Source organism: Balaenoptera ricei, chromosome 5, assembly GCF_028023285.1.
Source record: "Balaenoptera ricei isolate mBalRic1 chromosome 5, mBalRic1.hap2, whole genome shotgun sequence".
NCBI classification, from domain to species: Eukaryota; Metazoa; Chordata; class Mammalia; order Artiodactyla; family Balaenopteridae; genus Balaenoptera; species Balaenoptera ricei.
This window is the reverse complement of record NC_082643.1, coordinates 80,426,019-80,445,326: the sequence shown is the minus strand read 5'-3', so window position 1 is coordinate 80,445,326 and position 19,308 is coordinate 80,426,019.

Sequence of the window (19,308 nt, the reverse complement as noted above, 5' to 3'; positions counted from 1 at the left end):
ATAATGTAAAACATATAGTTCCAAAAGTAATGATAGCTAATGTTTATTTAGCATTTCGAACCAAACGTTGTTCTAAGAGGTTTACATGTACATAGAGAACAACCCTATCAGGTATTTTATATAGAGGGAAATTGAAGCACAAGAGAGTGTGAGTATCTCGCAGAATGGTGATACAGAAAATACATGTAGGCAATCTGACACCAGAGCACATTTTCTTAACTATTGTGCCATGTTGCTTCTTTGTGGGGGAGGGAGAGAGCAAGGGAAATTCTAGCTCAAAGAAAAAAGTAGAGAGAGAGTAGGTAGGACTATTAGATTAATGAATCCTCATATTAAAACAAGGTCAAAAGCTGTTTTGACCTTAGGTAAGATAGAAGTAGATTAGAATTCATGACGTGAATGTATTTTTTTGTCATTCCCCCAAGAGGAATCAGGACTCTTTGGAGAATAGCTGACTCTATTCGGGGCAGAAAGTCTCCAGGTTAGTCTAGGACATTTTGTTACTGCAAAATAACAAGAATATTTCCAAAGCTGTCTATGGCTAAACTAAAGAATCTCGATCCGATGGTCTTCTATTGCTATACTGTCACAGCTAGATCACAGGGGTGGTACTGTGAGAAAATGTTGAGTTCAATTATTGGAACCAATTGAGTTGGAGAGCAACTATAAATTCATAATGAGGCTCAAAATGAATAAACAATATAAAGTTATGCCAGAAAAAAACCATATGCAAGTGTGAGTTATTTTATGAGTAGAAAATTACCAGCAACATAAATATATGACCACTGGTGGCTACAGAGATGACCACATGACCTCTCCATCAAGGTCTGAGTGTGAACTACAGTGAAATGGTTTTGTGAGCATGGTCGCAGTATCAGAAACATCTCCAATTAAATCAGAGTCAAGGACTTCCCTGGTGGCGTAGTGGATAACAATGCAGGGGACACGGGCTCGATCCCTGGTCGGGGAAGATCCCACATGCGGCGGAGCAACTAAGCCCATGCGCCACAACTACTGAGCCCGCATGCCTAGAGCCCGTGCTCCGCAATAAGAGAAGCCACCGCAAGGAGAAGCCCGTAAAACCGCAATGAAGAGCAGCCCGCGCCCACCACAACTAGAGCCCTCGCTCAGCAATGAAGACCCAAAGCAGCCAAAAATAAATAAAAATTTTAAAAAAATCAGAGTCAGGAGATTGGCTACAGGGAAATAGGCTTTCTGTAAGGACACAACTTTGTTGATCTGCATAGAAAGCAAGAACCAAAAAGGTCTTGGATACATATAAATATAGATGGTTAAAGGTGTAGATTTTTTCTAAATTCTCTCTGAATGGTGATGTGTGTCCTGATGTTAAAAGGCCTAGGCACAGCAAGAAATAGATTTCTCACATCCAGAAGTCTCCTTCCTTGCTTATACAGCATCACAGGCACTGTCTGCCCTCGTAGAGACTTTGCCAGCCAAGAGAGGCTGTATTGCAACACAGTGCATCTCTTCCTTCTCTGAGTGGTCAGCCTGCTTTCAATAGTTTTTTTTGTTTTTTGGTTTTGGTTTTGGTGGGGGGAGGGGGAATCCTTGGTTAGTTAAATAGTAGTTGTGATCAAATATTGCAATGAGCGTGTTTATGGTATCTTCTCCAATTTGCAGGATTATCTGAAATAATACAATATTTAATACACCTTAGTTCCTTAAGACCTGGTAGATTTTTCTACATTGGTCATGTTACTTAACCTTCTGTACCTCCATTTCTTCACTTGATAGATGGATAATTATATTCTGATTATATATTTATAATAGTACTAACTTTATAGGATTGTTGGAGATGATGCCTAGCACATAGTGAGGTCTCAGAAAATCTTATCTATTAGACTACTCCTACTGCTGATATTGATTGTGTCCTAATATTAGCTTATGTGACATAAAGCTATCTTCTAGCTAACAACTAGTGTTTTTAGCTATTTTTGCAATAGATGTAAAGTTGAATAATATAAAGACTTGTTAAGAGAGTAATATTTTTCTATTACCTTCCATTATTTCTGAAATATAGTCAGTTTCTAGCTTAGAAGCCATTTTCAATTTATGAAACTTGTAGAGATAGTTATTTTGAATTTATAATAACGTCTTCCTCTAGCATCAAGGCTATAAATGAAAGACTCCTTCTTCAGAATATTTGAGGAAAAACCAAGAGGGTCAACTCCATACTTCTCTAGCCCCTTAAGAACATACCATAAGGGCCATTGACATGAGCGTTGTAGTGGGGAGAGTGTACCCCTGCCCATGGTACTAGAAAATCCTTGTACCCTGGGATGCTGGAGTTTCTCCCAACTCTTGAAAACTGTTGCTCCCACTCAATCTCTCTCAGCAGTTCTCAGCCTCATGAAGGAAAAGTCAATGATGAGAGAGAAGGAAGAAATAAAGAAGAGATGGCATTTGGGCAGAGACTACAGACAAGATGAAACTGCTGAAAGATAGCCAGAGAAGGAAAAAAGTGAATTATTTTTGAAATCATGTTTAAATAATACTAATAACCCAGAACTTTTCTTTTTGGCTTGGGACATGGCAAAAGGAAGGAGAATACATTCACTTGTTATTCAGTTGATGTTCACTTGTAACATCTATCACTCAGGAGAGCCTCCACAGTTACCCAGGCTAGCCCAATTTAGTATAACTTGTTTAATTCATAATATACATGTACTAAAAGTCCTAAGCTTCACTGAAGCCTGAACTTTCTATATCTCCAAGTTCTGAGGAGACATTGAGAAAAGGTGCCTTGCAAGGCACCATCACCTAACACCTTGCAGGTTAGAGAGATTAGACATGAAGCAGAAGCATGCCTATGGTGAAGAGAATCAAGGAGAGCAGTTGGCAGCAGCCATTCATATTCACAGGTTGTTTGGAAATCAAGAGACAGCACATTTAACTATTCTAATAAACTAAAACTTTCAATGACTCAATAGGATAAAAGTTTATTCTCATGCATTTAAATTTCAAATAGGTATTCCTAATCTGCCAGTAGCTCTTCTTCAGTCAGTGGGTCAGGGACTCAGGCTCTTTGCCTCATGTATCTCTACAGTCTTCAAGTCCTGATTTCCAAAGTCACCATGTTTATCTGCCTTAATCCTGAAAGAGAAAGAACATGGCAGATTGATCACCCATGGAGATTTTTTACATCAGACCTGGAAATAGAATATGTCACTTCTACTCACATTCCACTGCTGAGAATTCAGTCATGTGACTATACCTAACTGCAAAGAAAACTGGGAAATGTAGTCTAGCTGGGTGCCCCTGAAGAAGAGAAAGCAGATTTGGTCAATTGTTAGCCACAGATCTCTTGAAAAAATTCTAATAAAAATCATACTTTAAAATTTTAAGTGTCTCTTTAAGAAGCATTATGCTTTTTTAAAAAAATTATATAAAATATAAACATTTTACATATGTATACATACATATGCATACATATATATGTACTCTTTAATTCTCACGGACTTTTATTATTCAAAAAGTCAATCTAAAAATTCTTCATTGATCCCACCTGGACTTGAAATCACACTCATCAATAGCTGGACAACCTTATCAGAGATTGTTTATTCAGGCAGGGTCCATATATTAATTCTCAATTATGTCAGTGTGCTGTTTGGTGTAAGTTAGAGTATAAAAGGACTGGCTCTTAAAATACACCATCTTGTTCATTTTCATTAGACCTTAACTAATAGAAATTATCAGAGACCCCACTAGAGACTGTTCACATATATATTTATAGCTGACCCTAAATCCACAGCAGGGGCTAACTTGGGCAGAATTCCAGATGTCCAGAAATGCAAAATGAATTCCTATTTTAATTAATGCTTAAAATTAAATTGCATTGAGAATATACACAAGACAAAATCACCTGTCATAATTATAAAAAAATTTTCCCATATTTGCACAGTATGTACAATCTAGACAATCCCTTCAGCAGATTTTAATTTTGTATTCATTCATACTGCTCAATCAGTTTTCATCTGGGTGTTACAATACCAAGTACACATGTACTACTTACTGGAAAAATATGAATGATTTTTGATCCACTGTTATCACAACCCATCTCAGGAAGTGACTTCAGAAATACTATATCAACCTGTCATCCCCAATTTTATAGCTGTGGTGCGCTTAATAAATTTATGGCTGAGGGAGACCTGTGCAATCAGAAAACTACCTCAGAGTGAGTCTGGCCTTGGTGAAAGCTAAGTAGTCTAAGGAAGCTGTTACTAAAAGCACCCTCTCCCCAGCTAGGAAATATTTCAAATTTAGAAATGAAAGGCAGCCTCACCAACCCAACTTATGTATCAGATGAGTGTGCTAATGACCTGTCAACAATTTCTTTAAAATTCCTCTTCATCTCCTCCACAGGGAAAGAAACAAGTTGGGACACATTTTCTTAATTGGCACATTCATTAGGTGTCTCTTCATGGAAAGCATTCAACTGGCTTCTGTGAAGCAAAATCAGTAAGACCTGGCCCCTACCTCAACAAACTAACCATCTGTTGAGAGTCACAGGAAAAGGGAATCAGGGGTAAAGAAACAGTTCAGGTGGCATTGTGAGGAGAGAAATACTGAGTAGTTGCTTTCTCATGTTGTAGAAAAAACATGGGCAAGGATATGGTCAAAGAATAAATAGGGATGTATTTGCATGTATTGTGCTGGGCTTTTTAAATTAGCTTCAATGGTATGCGCTTAAAAGCAGGAGAGCAATTCAAAATATTTACCAACTAGTAGAGTTTGGGCACCAACTCAACAACGTAGCCTGAGTCTAAGCAACTAATTTGGCTTTACCAATGAGTGCCAGCAGTGGGCGCCCTGCTTGAGAGATACCAATTGAACACACATTGTACCAGAGAAGGCTGTAGTAGAATAGAGGCTACTGGTGGCTACAAAGGCCTACTATTGGATGAGACAACACCAAACACTTGAAGGTGATTTTTGTCTTTGCTCTGCAAGACCAACTCTGTTGTTATATTAGGATATGGGGGCCAGATAAAATAAAGCCACTATCAGCAGTTGAGACTACCATGCTATGATTTCTCTAGGCCATCCGGAGAGTCTATGTTATCTCATGGTGGTAGATGTATTTCTAAAACATTGGGGATTGAATGGAAACTAAACTACTAGAATGTTGAGAAAATGGTTGTAATGGCTTATTTTTCAAAAATACAAATTTGGAACAAGGAGAAAATGCTGAACTATGCATGTTGAAATATTTGTATGTGGAATGTAAGGTGTCCTATTTGCATGATTATCCAGTTGTTCTTTGCAAATCAAACAGTATGATTAGGGAACTCCCACACACACACACCCTTCTGTTGCACACATACACATGCAATCTTTTCTCAAATACTACAACTCTCCCTAACTTCTCTCCAAACTCTCTAGTTGTCTCTATTTTTTCCCCATAATGTATATCATTATCCAAAATTGTATTTTTGTTTACTTTTTATCCCCCACTAGAATATCAGCTTCATGAGATCAGTTTTGTTTTACTCTTGTTGTTGTTCATTGCTGCATCCCCTTGTGCCTAGAGCAAAGTTTGAGACACAGTAAACTCTCAATAAATACTGGTATGATTATGAATAATTAATAACCATAATTGTCATCCAGTAAAGAGTTAATCTGTTTCAGTAGTAGGCACTTTTTAAAGTATTTTTTTTAGCATGAATGTGCTTACAAGTTTGGGGCAGAAATGGGGCAATACTAACAATAGTAACTTAAATCCTGACTCCCCCTTCTCAATCTGGTGTTTCCACAGGGTGCCTCTCATTTGCTCACAGACTGGTCCTTATCTCAAATCATCCTGAGGCAAACTTGTCTGGTGTCTTCTTCCTCATTCCTCCTTTCCATCTGGTTAACATCCACTGCCCTCTAAGCCATGGGAGGTTACCTCCATCTACCACATCATAAGTTGTTCACCATGGAAACACCCATCCTAGTGCCACCCCTTGCTTCTCTCAGAGCCAACAGTCCTCAAGATGCTGGTACAGCAGTCCCTACAGGAGGAGAACACCACGTTCTCTCAGATCATGTCCACTCTAACTGAAATCCAAGTAATCGTTTTTGTCAACTTCTGGTTCCAATCTGTCCACAGTGACCAAGATCAACCCAAGGGATTGGGAAGGTGACAAAGAGCATGACAGCTTCTCCATCTCCCTCGCTCAATTCATCTTTCCCTCTACCTGCTTAATAGGCCTCCCTGAAAATTTATTTTCTCTACTTTTGGCAAAACCTAGTCTCATGTACATGAGTCACTAACTCATCAGTTCCACAAACACCATCTTGAATTTTGAGTCCCACCTTGAATATTTTTCAGATACCTTAATACCATACAATAACACTATCAAGTAGGCATTATTATTCTATGTTACAAATGAAGAAACTGGATTTATTCAGTTAGAGTGACTTGTTTAAAATCACAAAACTGGGAAGTGATAAATGATGAAAGTGGAATTGAATCTCAGAATTTTTCTTTAATCTCAAGTCTGAGCTCTGAATGGTTAAACCATATCTGGTTAAATAAACATACTGAACAACATTACTCTTTTCATGAATCATAGTAATAGGGAAGGAAGGAAGCAAACTCACTCTTAGAAGTCTGGAAGAGAGAGGCTGACAAACCAGAAGAACAAGGTTCATAATGAACATGGGCTAAACTGTAATCATTTCACCTGGGAGGAGGTGGATTCCAATTTCAGCTTTGATCCCAGCCTCTCAGCAGTCTGTTAGTCAGTTAACCATGTTAGGGGACAGACCTTTACCTACAGTACTTCAGAAGGGACCTGCCACCCAAATGCTCATCTAGCCCTCTCCCTATTTAAAACATCTGGGCTCATTTTCATCCCATCTAACTTCATTATGTTGAGGAGCTAAGACTAAAGACCAAATGATTTCCTAAATGTTGTTAATTCAGTTCTATAAACTGTATAATCAGGTCCTTTGAAAATATAGAACTACCTAATAATTAGTGAATTAAAGGACTAAAGTAGTATTTGTGAGACTGTTAATCTAATAAATAGTTGGACTACACATCCCAGAGAGTTAGCCCCTCTCAGTCCATATAAAAGTGGAGAGTGCTTTGAAATATTACATATATTTATGTAATGTACATCTCTATCTACTTTAGCATCCTAGCACAGTACTTGCAGTGGTTACAGATGTTTTTAATTAATTTAGAAACAACCTTTAATCATCTCATCCATCTTTCTGCCAGTAAAAGATGGTCTCTGGGTTACAGTTCTTTTTGTTTTATAACTTTAAATTTCTCAAATTATGAGCAGTTTAACAGTTGTCTTAGATATTAAATTAGAGGAAGAAAAAAAAGATAGTATATAAAATAATAATTAAGCTTAACTCCAGCCCAGTTCTTCATAAGTCTCCCAAAATACCTTGCAAATGCTGTTTCAGACAAATTTAGAAAACTACTTGTACCAGTGCATATTAAAAGAGTGTCAAGGGAAAATGCAAATTTGCATGCCTGAGGCAAAGACTGTGCCAGAATGCATGGAGGCTAAAGAGAAACGTTAAAGCGTTAATAGATGCTAGATTGGGCACATTAGCATAGTGCTTCTTGTGTGCTGTGGAGAGAGGAGAAGAAGGAGTTAGGACTGGGACTGTTTCAGTGACTGAATCTCCATTTCCCTTCCTCTTCCCTCTTGCAATTCCTTCTACAGCCTCTGATTCACCTCCATCCACTTCTCTTTTCTCTTCCTCTCCTTGCTTTCCTCTTCCTCTCTCAACCCACAAAATGTTACATGGGTAGCTAGCAGGGGGAGATGGTAAAGACATTCAAGGCTGTTTTCTGCCTCAAACCCTAAGCAGAGCTCAGGACTACCAAGCTGGTTTGGGTAAGACTGAGCCATATGTGTGTGTGTATATGTGTGTGTGTGTGTGTGTGTGTGTATACACACACACACACACATATGTATATATATAGAGAGAGGGTATATATATATATATATATATATATATATATATATACCCTCTTTATTAAGGTATTGCCTTTCATTTTTGTTTCCAAAGATGGTCAATTAGAATTTGGTCTAAGGATTTCTAATTCATTTATAATAAACACATACAAAATCCCTCTAACATTTTTGGAGATAGGCTATGTGGTATAAAGTAACTTGTGTCAAATGTCATTCTTCAGAGTTTAGCACTATCAAAGAAGATCCATGCATCCATTAGCAACTCACCAATAGCCTCAAAATGTGGCCTTGAGAATACCAAGAGGCCTTACCAGGTCAGGCACTGGGTATTGCATGTGGATTGTCTTATTTAGACCGTAGAGCAACCTTCAGAAATAAGTTCTTTTCTATACTCAATTTATAGGTGAGGAAATTGGAGTCTGAAAAGATAAAGTAGTTTATTTGTCAGATAATCAGTGCCAGAGCTGGGATTCAAACCCTTGTCTGCCAACACTCCTTAGAACTAAGCTGTATAATCAATAGTCATCTGAGATTTCTTTTCCCCATCATCTTTCAATGGCTTTCCTATTATTTTCTTAACTTCTAACAACCCAGAGTTACCAGGCACCTGATTCCCATGGATATTCTTTTCCTTCCTCCTTGTTCAACTAAGGTTGCTACTATCTAGTCCCCTTGGATGACCTACTCTGTGAGAAATGGAGCCATCAAATACCTTGCCCAAGGCAAGGAGCCCATGAGACCAATCTCTAAGGTGGTTCTGGGACCTGATCAGAGTGTCTATCAAAAATCAAGTCCCTTCAGTTTCTTCATTTTAAACCAATCTCCAGGAAAAAAATACATAGATAGATAGAAAGGTAGATAGATAGATAGATAGATAGATAGATAGATAGATTGATAGATTGATAGATTAGACTCGTAACCAAGTGACCAATGGGAAGAATGATCAGTCCAAACAACTGAAGATATACACTGGTTAGTCCAACTGCCGTTCAAGAGGAATAAGAAATAGGTGAGCCTTGGGAATAGCGGTGAAAATAACACCATCTGACTAATGAGATGAACTCTACATGAGAGGCATGGAGTTCACTTTTAAGAGTTATGCTGGTGGAAAGAAATGATACTGGCTTTGTGGAGGTAAGGACTCCTGGTCCAGCTCCCGACTTCTCCCCCTTCTCCATTGCAAACAGAGACCATAGGAGCAGCTATAAAGGATGCTGTAACCCTGACTTACAACGATTCCATATTTACACCCACTCTATCAGGTGTAACCCAAGAAAAACAGAGTTCATTCCTGCTGTGGACTGAAGGTTTGTGTCCTCCCCCAAAATTCATATGTAGAAGCCTTTATCTCCAATGTGATGGTATTTGGAGATGGAGTCTTTGAGAAGTTATTAGGTTTAGATGAGGTCATGAGGTTGGAGCCCTCATGATGGGATTAGTATCTCTTCATAAGAAAAGAAAGAGACCAGAACTCTGCCACTTGAGAATACAGCCAGAAGGTGGCTGTCTCCAAAATAGGAAGAGGGCTTTCATCAGACACCAAATCTGCCACACCTTGATCTTGGATTTCTCAGCCTCCAGAACTGTGAAGCTACTAAAACTGTGGTATTGTGTTATGGCAGCCCCAGCAACCTAAGACAATACCCAAAGTCTTTGGTGAGGACTGAACATTGAGGATATGTAGAGACCTACTAGCCCAGAAATCCTGGCATGTTGGGGTTAACATAAGACAACATCCTATGGGTAGAGAAAAGGAAAAATGGAGTTTGAGGGAGCCCATTAAGGAGAAGCTCTGAGTGAGCTGAGTCACTGCAAGAGCAAGAATTCTTACATTTGAGAACCATCCCTAGAATGGTGCCCCAAGCTCCCCCTGCAGGAGGCCGTGATGGCATTGGACTGCAAGATCACCAATAAATCTCTGCAAACACAACAGTGGGCAGGCTTTCCAGAGCTGTCTACTCCTGGTGAAAAGAAACAGCACTGGCTGGTTGTTGGATTGAAAAGCCCCCAAATCACAGAATTATCAAAGGAGCAAAGACCTCACTGAGGAAAGAAAAACTATTTTTGTAATTGCGTTGTGCAACTGGGGAGCCAGGATTATTTAAATTGACTATCATAAATGAATAATGGTTCATTTTGTACTCCAAACAAGAGAAGCTCACATACACCTACCCAGGACCATATTAGAGTTTCCAGGCTGGGAGTCCAAGATCCCATCTGCAAATTTATCTTCATTTACAGCAGACAGTACATTATGCAGCAGGGCCTAATTCAGAGGTGACTTGATAATAAGTTTACTGTTTATTTCTTCTTTTCCCAACTTCTGCTAAGGCAGTCACAGGCAGAAAGTCTCTCCTTTACTGACCATGATGTCTTTTTTTTTCCCCCACTCTCCTGGAACCCAAGAGATGCTGTGCCGGTCCTCTTTTCCGCTGGATGAAGGCACTAAGAACCTCAACTGGGCTTTCACAATGTTCACATCGCCTGCAGTGGCTTACGTCAGTACAGTAGCCTAGGAGCTGCTAGCTCCACCTCTCATCTCAGGCTTCTTTATCCTTACACCATGTATATAGAATGTCTCACAGAACATAAGCCTGAACAAACGCCATATTTACACACTTTATTTAAATCCCCTAAGGATAAATCATTTATACAATAGTTAGTTGTAAGTCACTTGATTTGTTAGCTTAGACCTCATAGAAGTAAAAGTCTAAGTAACCAAGGACCTAAGAACACACACCTCCTTGGAACTTGTCGGGTTCCACTGTCTAGATAAAGCTTTGCTACTTAATCATTGTACTTCTTTGAGCAAGTTACCTTAACTTTTTTCTTCTGCAAAATTGGAGTAATAATAAGGGTATTTTTAAATGCCACAATTCGTCTTACAACTTTGAAGATTACGTAATATGATGCATGTAAAGCACTGGTCACAGTGTCCAGCATATAGTGAGAACTCAGTCAGTGCCACTGATGAAGAGAGACTAAGGGACCTGCCCAAGACCCCACAATGAGTACCTGGATGGCAAAGGGAGTGGAGGGCCTAGTGGCATAACTTCTTGTCTCCTGAGGTGCAGACCGACGCCTTTGCTGGCCTGCTTGCAGGTGGGATTTGTGCAGATAGATGAGGAAAAGAAGGTAAAACCAGAGCAAAGAAAGCTGACTCCAAGTATTGTCTCCTTTCCCTCCCCTGAAATATAGTGCCTAATATGACTGCAGTGACACAGGCAGAGATCTCTTTATTTAAAAGTTAACAAAAAGAAAAAGATCTTTTTCTGAATTTTGCTTATTAGCCAAAATAAAAATAACCCAGCTATGCCACAGCTAAATTTGGATTTCCTTCTCTATCCTGCCTTTCTCTCTTATTTATACAGTCCCTATCCATCCTTCAGCTCCACCTTCAAAATTCCACAGGGAATAAAAATTTTTACTTTAGAATTGAACTTTGACATTGCTTGGAAAGACAGTCAGAGCTGCTGTGAGCACCTGTGGATGCAGGAGGGAAGGCTGGCCCTGCATGGAGACAGAGCTGGGCAGGGTTCTGGGACCAGGGCTGACTTGGTCCTCCTTGGCCAAGACCCTAGCACAGTGCCTTCTTTAGTTTCTTTGCTTAGAGTTCTTTATTTCTGATTTTCCTGTTATCACTCATAGTGCACAGATCTTTGCCCCATGGAACTAAATATGGCAATCGAGAGGAGAGGGATTGCTGCCACTGACAAGGCACTTTTGTATATATCAGGAAAAAGCACCTGCTGAAGTCGATACAGCCCTGCCAGAGCCTGTGGTTTAGCTTGGGTAACATAGTTGAATGTCAGCTTCCACTTGCTCTCTCCACCCCAGGTACCTTTGTGCAGAGCAGAAAAATGTATCATCCTACACATCAGTCCTGGTGCTCAGCAAATACTTCTTGCTGTGATACACCTCCTCACTGATCTTTTTCCCCAACTGTTTATGTGGCAGGTAGGCTGTGATTTGTAACAAGCATCTCAATGAAGTCTTGAGTAGGGTAGGAGTAACAATATTATAACTACAATTACAAGCTCAGGTTGGTGCAGCAACAACATAATAGAGTGCAAGAGCATAATGATGTTTTCCCAGAACATTTACTAATATGTGTACTAAGGCCTTTCCATGTATGATCACATTTAATGTTCACAACAGTCTATGAAGTACATTTCCATTTTACACATGAGAAAACATTAAGTGAGAGAAGTTCATTAACTTGAAACTGTTGGAGCAAAAACTTGAACCCATGTCGGTCTATCTATTATTTCTCAAATTTTGAGACCATTAGATATGAAATATTTTAGGTTTTACTGATACACAAGTACAGCATTAAACACCATAGAATTGCGTGGTGAGGCTGTAATTCTCCTTTCAGTTTTCTCTCAATCATTCTGATGGTGATTCTGTCTGGTGCCAGCATCCCTTCAGCACACACACTTGCTCATCATCTTCCAATCAATAGAAAACAGGTCTCAGGCTCAAAACCTTCAACAAACAATAGTATCCAGATAAAATTTAATCACAATTTAATCCTAATGCTATCTATTTAAGTGACAGCATTAAGTAAGTGATACTGGTAAGTGATACCGGTTCTTCATTTCCCAACTATCATGCAAAGTTTCTTTTTAAATAAAATCAAGAAAGTTTTAAAGAAAAAAACTATTAAGCAAATAGCAATGAGGTACATTCACTATGATAGAAATCATGAGAGTGGTAGTCAGAGGTGCTTAGATATAGCAAAAATTGGGAAGATGTTGAACCAACAACTAAGGATTGAGAAACAGTGCCATATACCACTCAGCCAATTTCATGGGCTTTGATGTCAAGAAATACATGAGTTTGCATCCCAGTTTTTCTGGTTACTAGCTTGTTACTTAGTCTTGGAAAATCATTCAGTCTAAGTCTCAGTTTTCTCATCTCAAAAAAAATTCTTAATATTCACTTTAAAGGTATTATCGTGACAGGTAAATGAAATAATTTTTGTGACCACACCTTGACAATGCCTGGCACATAGTAGGTGCTCAATAAATATTAGTTTCTTCTACTCTCTCCCTTCTCTTTAGTTACCAGAATTGGTAGACAAATGTTTCATCTTCCTCCTCATCTTGTTAGCAAGAACTCTTTTTGTTAACTTCTTTCTTTCCTTTGAATTGTTTTCATTAAATAGTGAGCAGGAAAAAGTACTTATAAAGTTTATATTTGTCATAAAGCAAAACAAGTCAACTAACTAGAAATTGATCTTTGCCATGCCAGTATAGCACCTATATATCCCTTCCCTTCCCCTCCACACTCAGAGCTAACCAGTTTTCTAAATTTAGGGTTTCTTATCTCTTGTTTTCCTTATAGTTTTACTGTCCCTGAACTACCATTTGAAAGTGCCGCCTTCCTAATGGCTCCCCTCAGCATTATTACATCAGAAAGAAACAAGCTTGAATTTTCTTTAGGCTCTGTGTTGTGAGCTTATAGCAATTTAGGCTTAACTCTAAACACTATACTTTCAACATTTCCCAAAGCAAGATCATGAAACACAGACTGTAACTTTAATACTTATAAAGCATTAGCAACCTGCACTGATGGAGGTGTCCTAGGTAGGATCAGAATCTCACAACTAGAGGGAGGAGGTTCTAATTCACGTGGTCATTTAAAGAACAAGAATTTCCCCTGCTTCGCCATCCCCTAGGGCATCATCTTTCGCTGTCTGGTCAAAGTTGGGTTCTGGGCACATTCGTATTCTAGCCTGCAAGAAAGGGAAAGAGAGGAAGTCCTGTATAAGCAATGGAAAGTCAGCCTCCAATTCTGAAAGAACAATCATGAATTTAAGGAGAATCAAGTCTCTGCTTCTTGTTGGGGTGTGTGCTTAATCAGGAGTGAGGTAAGGGAAACACCTTGAGATCCTCAGCCAAAGGTTGGGCTACAGTGGTACAAATCCCCATCTTTAAATGATGCATTGAGACCATATTCTGTTATGAGTCCCCTATGAGCAAGCAACTAAAGATGGAATCTAGTAGTTATTGCCATGCTGTAATGCATGAGAGTTCCCCACTACCACATTTTTTTTCTGCCACATATAACCAGAGGGGAAATGCCAGATAACTAAATATACCACTGTAGGCCTGAGGGTGAAAAATTAGACTAACAAGCACTGGGTTCCACTATTTCTTCTTTGTCCTCTTAACCCAATTATGAACTTTTATTTTTTAATCTGGTATCCGTCTTTAAGTACCATGAGTGTACTTTCCTAGAATTCAGGATTTGGGGGGAGAATTTTTCCCAGGTTTATTGAGGTATAATTGACATACAGAACTGTATAAGTTTAAGGTGTCCGGCATAATGACTTGACTTACAGATATTGTGAAATTATTACCACAGTAAGTTTAGACATCCATCATCTCATATAAGTACAAAAAAATAAGAAAATAGAAAAAATGAAACTTTATTTAATACACATTGGGCTAGAATGTTGTCAAGTACCCTTTCTGCTTATGAAGCATTTATTTTTTTCCCTAATATACCCTTTGCTGTGAGTCCACATAGGAAAAGATTATTTTTAGAAAACATTTTAGCAATCTTATGTGCAACTGTCAGGGTTCTTTGTTTGTTCATTTTTGCCTCCATTTTCAGTAAAACAAGTTGGAAATAACCTTCTAGACAGAATGTTGGTCCATGACTAGCCATAACATTACTTAAAAATTGAATGTCAGTAATGATACTGCGGGAAAGCAGCTACATGAATTCATTGAAATGGTAAAGTGTTATCAAAATATCATGATTATAATTAGCACTTAGTCCAGTTGGCATGTGAATTACATTGAAGAGTAATGGAAGTGGAACATAATTGATCCCAATTTTCATTAACCTATCCACGTGGGCTGATAAATTGTTCTAGTGCTGGGATACAACAATGAACAAAACAGAGGAAGCCCCTGCCCTTCCGGTGCTTCTGCTGCTGGGTGGAGCCATCAAGTCTGGTAGGGCTACAGGCTATGCTCTGCAATTGGGTTGCATCACTAGCTGGGCTTCCTGCCTGGTTGAGGCCACAGGCTGTGTTTAGCAATAGGGCATGATTGTATGCTGGGTTCTGCTGCTGAGTGGGGTGGTAGGCTGGGATCCAAGGCTGCTCAAGATCACTGTTCAGCCTCCCTAGTTATCTGGGGCCAGAGACTATGTTCAGCAGTTGGACAGGGCTGTTGACTTGGCTCCCTGCCCAGTTGGGCTGTAGGATGTGCTTTGAAGCTGCTGGGCATCTGTGGCCAGCATTCCTGAAGGGGTGGATCTATAAACTATGCTCAGTAGTTGAGCAGGAGTGCAAATTTGCTCCCCTGCCCAGGATGGCCATAGGATGTGATCTGCAGCTACTGGGTAGCTGTGGCCACACTTCCCAGTGGGATAGGACTGAAGGCTCTGCTAAGCAGTTGGGCAGGACTATAAGTTTGCTCTCCTCTCTGGGAGGGCTGCAGCATGTGCTCCACAGCTGGTATGGCCCATTGGCTAGGGATCCAAATCAAGCAGAACTGCTAACCAAGCTTTCTGAACAGACAGGGCCACCAGCTCAGCTGTGCAGATAGGCTGCTGTCTGGAATCTCTCTTCAGGCACTTTGAAGCAGGAACATGATCTGCCAAGATCTGAGCGCTGGTTGGTCTAAGCACTGCCCCACTTCTTCATCTTTATATGATCCCCAGCGGTTGAGCTCCACAGGTTCCCCCAGTGATTCCCATGAGATGAGACCCAAGTGAGCCTCCCAGGAAGTGTTCGGCAATGCTGGGGAAGCTGGGTTCTCTTTTTCCCACTGGAGAAACCACAGACTCAGGGCAGTCTAGGGCAGTCTAAACTTTCACAGTGTAGGCTCACTTCAGTGCTATGCCAGTCTTTGGGAAGGGCGATGCAGTCAAAGTGGAACTGCTTCTCTTACCCATCTAATGTGGTCCTTCTCAGTGTCTGTAGTCTGAGGAAAGCTATGGCCTCACCCTCAAGTTCTGGGATTTTTACAATGGTGTTTTATAAATGGATTGTTCCTAGTTGGTCTTCTTGTGAGGGAGACTGAGTCCTATGTCATCATCTTGATGATGTCAGCATCCTACAAATTTGATTTTTTAAAAAATATTAATCTATATATCCAAGAAGCTTGATGAACTCTAAGTAGGATGAACTTAAAGAGACCCACACCTAGATGAATTATAATCAAACTGTCAAAAGACAAAGAAAGTATCTTGAAAGCAGCAAGAGAGAAGTGACTCATCATCTATAAAAAATCCTCACTAAAATCAACAGCTAATTTCTCATCAAAAACCATGGGGGCAGAAGGCAGTGAGATAACATATTCAAAGTGGTGAAAGAAAAAAATTTCAATCAATAATTCTGTATTCAGAAAAATTATCCTTAAAAATGAAGAGGAAATTAAGATGTTCCTAGGTAAAGAAAACCTGAGATAATTTGTCACTAGTGAACCAGCCCTATAAGAAATATTAAAGGGCGTCCTTCAGGCTGAGTTAAAAACATATTAAACAGTAACATGAATCCACATGAAAAAATAAAGAGCATTGGTAAAGCTAACTATACAAGTAAATGTAAAAGAAAGTTTAAGTGTATATTTTTGTTTTTTCTTTTTCCCCTCCTTTCTGGTTTAAAAGAAACTTCATAGAGCAATAATTATATTAATAGGCATACAGTGTATAAAGATGTAATGTAAAAAATAATAATAGCATGATGAAAGGGGGAAAGGAGTGGAGCTCCTTTTTGTGCACTACTAAAATTAAGTCTAAACAAGGTTGCTGTAAATAACAATTTTAATCATAATCATCAGAGAAGCACTAAGAAAATAACTAAAAGATATAAAAAATAAAAAAGGAATTAAAATGATATGCTAGAAAATACTAATTAACACAAAAGAAATCAGTAATAGAATAATCAAGGAGAAAAAAAGGCATAAGACAGTACACAAATAAGAAAATAGCAGACATAAATCTTACCTTTTCAGTAATTACATTAAATGTAAAGGGATTAAGCACTCCACTCAAAATGCAGATATTGGTAGGCTGGATAAGACACCATGATCCAACTATATTCCATCTATAGAGGATGTACTTTGTATTAAAAGACACAAATAGGTTGAAACTAAAAGGATGGAACAAGTTATACCCTGTATACAGCAATAAAAAAAGAGCTGTGCTGACCAACTAATTAATAGGACAAAATATACCTTAAGACAAAAATTGTTGCAAACTATTACATATAGAATGGATAAACAACAAGGTCCTACTGTATAGCACAGAGAATTATATTCAATATCCTGGGATAAACCATAAGGAAAAAGAACATTAAAAAGAATGTATATATGTGTATAATTGAGTCACTTTGCTGTACAGCAGACATTAACACAACATTGTAAATCAGCTATACTTCAATAAAAAATTTTTTTAATATTTTTAAAAGGACAAAAATTGTTGCTAGAGACAAAAAAGTACATTTTATAAAAGGGTCAGTCCATTGAAATATAACAATTATAAAACTATATGGCTCTGATAATGGAGACCCAAAATACATAAAGCAAAAACAGTCTGAACTGAAAGAAGAAATAGACAATCCAACAGTAATAGTTGGAGATTTCAGCACCTGACTTTCAATGGTGGGTAAAACAAGTAGACAGAAGATAAACAAGGAAATAGGACATGCAAATGTTAACTCAAAATACATCAAAGACCTAAATGTAAGAGAGAAAACTCTTAGAAGAAAACATAGATATAAATCTTTGTGATCTTTGATTAAGTAACTGTTTCTTAGACATGACACCGAAGCACAAATAATCAACAAAAAATAGATAAAATGGACTTCATCAAACTTAAAAACTTTTGTTCCTCAAAGGACACTATCAAGAAAGTATAAGACAACCCACAGAATAGAATATATTTGCAAATAATGTATCTGATAAGAATCTAGAATCTATAACATACAAAGAACTCTTAAAACTCAACAATGAAAAGACAACTCTGGAAAAATGGGCCAAGGATTTGAATAGATATTTCTACAAAGAAGATACAAATGGCCAAAAAGCATATGAAAACATTTTCAGTAGCATTAGTCATTAGGGAAATACAAATTAAAACCACAATGAGATACCACTTAATACCCACTAAGATAGGTATAATTAAAAAGACAAACAATAACAAATGTTGGCAAGGATGTGGAGAAATGGAAATCCTTCTACATTTCTGGTGCAAATGCAAAACAGTGCACCCACTTTGGAGAACAGTTTAGAAGTTCCTCAAAAAGTTAAACATAGGCTTACCACATAGCCCAGTCATTCCACTCCTGGATGCATATACCAGAGAATTGAAAACATATGTTCACACAAAAACTTGAACATGAATGTTCATAAGTGCATTACTCATAATAGTTAAAAGGGGAAACAAACCAGATGTCCATCAACTAATGAACAGATATACAAACTGTAGTATAACCATACAATAGAATATTATTCAAACATAAAAAAAGAATGAAGAGCATGCTATAGCATGGATGAACCTTGAAACATTATGCAAAGTGAAAGAAGCCAGATACAAAAGGTTACATGTTGTATGGCTCTATTTTATGAAAGGTCCAGAACAGGAAAATTCAAAGAGAGGAAAGTAGATTAGCGTTTGCCAGGCGCTAGAGGGAGAGGAGAAGGGGGAATGACTGTTCTATTTGTAAGGGGTTTCTTTTTGGGATGATAAAAATGTTCTGGAATTAGATAGTAGTGATGGTTGCACAAGCTTTTGAATACATTAAAATCACTGAATTGTACACTTTAAAATGATGAAGTCTATGGTAGGTGAATTATATCTCAATAAAAGAAAATAAGAGAAAAAAAGAAATCCTCTTTGATAAAAGAGGACAGAAAATTGAAGACAAAACATTTGGACAGAAAATTGAAGGAATGAAGGGAGCAATCTACCAGATATCTAGAGGAAATGAATGCCAAGCAATGTGAAGTGCAGAACTTATTCCACAGTTCAATGTTCAATATTTAATACTCCTGTCCTGATTTTTAAGTCTTTGTTACTGTCATGGCATAGTTTAATGTAGTCACATTTTGTGTAAATAATGAGGAGAGTAAATAGAATGTTAAGAGACTTAGGAAGGGGAGATTTACTTACTTTTTGTATTAAAAAGAGGAAAACTAAAATTCTAGACAACAAAAACAACATGCAGCAGGTGTTGAATGAGCAGTTAAATTGTACTAGGTCATTGACTTTTCAGTAGTTGTACAAAAATGTGAAATTATGATTTAGTAAGCATTTTCAAAATGTAAAGTTATCCCCAAAAGAATAGAAATACAATTTATGACTTACAAACCATAAAAAGGAATAATGGTCATGAAGA